The sequence below is a fragment of the Callospermophilus lateralis genome, chromosome 7, assembly GCF_048772815.1.
Source record: "Callospermophilus lateralis isolate mCalLat2 chromosome 7, mCalLat2.hap1, whole genome shotgun sequence".
Lineage (NCBI taxonomy): Eukaryota > Metazoa > Chordata > Mammalia > Rodentia > Sciuridae > Callospermophilus > Callospermophilus lateralis.
The window spans coordinates 17,012,258-17,015,705 of NC_135311.1; the positions used below are offsets into that span (position 1 = coordinate 17,012,258).

Consider the following 3,448-nt stretch of genomic DNA (forward strand, 5'->3'; position numbering starts at 1 on the left):
GGAGCCAGCTCAACACGTTTGTTATTTAAGTTTCATACTTAAAAGGTGTTTTTGTGAGAAAATTTGTGCAAAGCCATCAAAACCAAGGTCATATGTATGACCAGTCCAATTATGAGTGGCAGCTTGTGCCCATAACGTTCCACCGCTGAGCCCTGCCACCTGAACCACAAGCTCAAGAACTGAATAGCTCCCTGGGTGGTACAGGTGGAACAGGTCTTCACCCAAGAAACTGGGCAGTCTTGACCAGCGCCTTGCATCAAGAATTCCCAGGAGGGGCATCACCTCCCGGGACAATTAAAGAACCCCCTAATTTAGTCACTGCTCCCAACAACTGCCTAGATGTTATTCTATATGTCCATCAGTGTTGAGGAAAACACTTCAAGTTGCTGTTAATGTATATCCTAATGACTGGCTTCCAGTTGGAGCTCACTGGCAATTTTTGAAGCCATGATTTTAAAAGCCTTCGATTTCCCTGATCGGGGCTTGATGCGGACCCCGTTCAAAGCCAGTCTGGGAAGTTTACATACCTCGATCTCCCACTGCAGCAGTTTCTCGGTGTACCCATCTCCATGGATGCAGAAGAGCAGAAAGGGCGTCTTGTGCATGTATTGGCAGCTGTTGGCATCTAGCACCTTTCGGATTTCCCTCATGATGTCACTGGGGTCCATGGCACTAGTGATTTTCATGCTCCAGGTGAAGTGCAGGGAGCGAGGCTTTGCTTGTTGGTTGTCCTTTCTCTGCTCAGCAGTGACGTGATGACTTGAACATGATGACTTGTATCTCGGGGTCTTCCCAGACTCAGTTGGAGGCCTCCTTGTGATTTTCGATGTAAACTTCGGAAAAACACCAGTGGTGCCTCTTCTTTGAGTCTGGGGCAATGCTTCAGCTGGATGGACGCAGCTGGGTGAGGCAAGAGGACCTTCGTGTGTTGCAGTTTGGGATTCCCGGGGCTGGCGGTGGAACATTCGACGAAGGGCACTGGCTCTGGGGAAGCAGGTGCAGCCCCGGGTGGAGGTACTTGGGACACTGTGGGTTGAAGTCACTGGAGGGCTCTGGGCAGGGCAGGTGCTGTTGTTCTGCCCATTCCGGCTCACTGAACGTGTGTCTGCTTTCGTTGTTTTGCGGCAAATGTACTTACTCCACAGTGTCCGCCCTCCAGATGGTGTGCTGCTCTTGTAGGCAGCAGGCATTTTCTTGAATTCAGGAGTCTCCAGCTCCTTGGGACTGGTGGTGATCCCAGGTAGGGGCCTGGCTGGAGAAATTCCCTTTCCTCCCACAGCACTGCCGCCGGATTTCTGGGAGGCCATTTGATGTTCTCTGAGGTGACTCTGGGCAGTGCTGGTCAGATATGGCCCAGTTCCAGCATGGTCCAGGGACCGTGTCTGCTTCTGAGTGGAAACGCTTCGCTGCACTTTGCGGTGAGGAGGCCAGCTGGTGCTCTTTCTGAGGACCCTGCTTGGCTGCAGCTTAGCCGACGAGATGTTTCTGTGGGAGATGGCCACCTCTGGACCAACAAAGGGTTGGAGGACATCAAGGCCTCTGTTGATCCACCTGTCTCCCATAATTTCAGCCAGGGAGCTTCTCTTAGTTGGATTGAGCACCAGGAAGCGTTTCAGCAGATTTTCACACTCTGTTGACATGTACAGAGGGATTTGGTATCTACCTTGCAGCACTCTGTCTCTAAGTTCTCTCACATTGGCCCCCACAAAAGGAAGCGACCCGGTGACTAGGGTGTACAGAACCACGCCAAGACTCCACACATCGACTTCGGGCCCCTCGTACTCTATGTGCTGGAAGAGCTCTGGAGCTGCGTAGGGCGGACTGCCGCAAAACGTGTTGAGTTTACACCCAAGTGTAAACTGGTTGCTGAGTCCAAAATCGGCTAGCTTGATGTTCATCTCTGCGTCTAATAGCAGATTGTCCGCCTTCAGGTCTCGGTGGGCGACCTGCTTTTGGTGACAATATTGGACTGCAGACACGATCTGCCGGAATATAGATCTTGCCTCCTCTTCCTGCAGTCTTCCTTTGTTGGCCAGATAGTCCAAAACTCCCCCTCCACTGGCGTACTCCAGGACCAAACAGAGTGCTTTTTCGCAGTCCAGAGCTTCATAGAGCTTCAGGATGTGTGGGTGGTCTAACATCTTGAGGATTCTCACCTCTCTGTACATCATTTGGAGGACCTGTGGCTTCAGATGTCTCTTATCGATGATCTTGATTGCCACTTCTTGACCTGTGAGGACGTGACGGGCCAGCATGACTTTGGCGAAGGTCCCCTTGCCGAGGGTTTTCAGTAGTCTATACTCTCCAATGCGAGTCTGTTTACCTGCAGAGGAAGCTGTGGATTTGGGGCGCTGTGCTCCAGAGTGCCCGGTTTGGGAGGTGTCTTCTGCCCGTCTAGCTCCATGCGAGGGGTGCATGGTTTGACCCAAGTTGATGATCGATGGGTCTCGGTGTCACTGGAAAGTTTAGGATTGGTGAGGGCTAGGCAAGGACGGGGGCGGGGGGGGGTGGGGAACAAGGAGAGAGTTGGAGATGGGTTGGAGAAAAAAATAGCCACAACTGCCTTTTACCAACAAATATCGTGCCCAGTTCAACAACTCGCTCTGGGAACATCGAAGGCCAAAAGGCAAATGAGGAGTGGTTCTAGGTCCACTCATTTCTAGGATTCTCATTCTATTGTCTCCTAGGCAATCAATGCAGTCATAAAGGTACTGACTGCATAAAGAGTGGTCATATGCACCCTAAGTGGATCAAGGACCCAGGCGCTTACTCTGTCTAAGGAACTTGACAGTTTGGGGGTCAAGACCTGATGAAAAAGAAAACTAATTTTTTTTCCAGAAATATTCAGCTGGACATAAACACACTTAACAATTCAATTTGGATGGTGAAGTTGATTGGTGGAAGCACTGGGGTTGTAAGAGTGGTCCACTTCACCTTTTGAATATAACCCTGGCTGCTTCTTTTAAAAGGGAGATGTTTTTCTTTTCCCCTTCTCCCTGTCTCCCTCCCTAACCTGGGGGCAGGGAACAAGATTACCTTGAGTGATCTGTTCTCCACAGGAAGGAGAAGACACCAGAAGAACTAGGAAGTGATGATCTCCCAGATAAACTAGCTAATCATAACACACCATCAGCATGCACCTGGGAACCCCTGGTCAGGGCACACCTGGAGTGGAGCCTTTGAAGAGTGTCCTTAAAAACCCTCTGTTTTCCCTGATGGGCAGAATCAAATCTTCTGGCACAGGAGTCCCCTGTGTTTCCCCTTTGCTGGCAAAGCAATAAACCTCCTTTTGCCTCGATCTCAAAACTTTCTCCTCATTATTGCATGGCCATCAGGGACAAGGCCCAAGGTTTTTGGTAATAGGTCAGGGACCCAGGCTCTATGTATTGCTCATTTGCTTTTTTTCCCTAGTGTCTTTCAAAAGTCTTCAAACCTCCTTTATTCAATC

At 50.3% G+C, this 3,448-nt stretch overlaps 1 pseudogene; it reads right to left on the reverse strand.

Annotated features, from left to right (window-relative positions):
• Positions 1–401: 401 nt before the first annotated feature.
• On the reverse strand, positions 402–2,417 carry LOC143404076 (MAP/microtubule affinity-regulating kinase 3 pseudogene; annotated as a pseudogene).
• Positions 2,418–3,448: the final 1,031 nt, after the last annotated feature.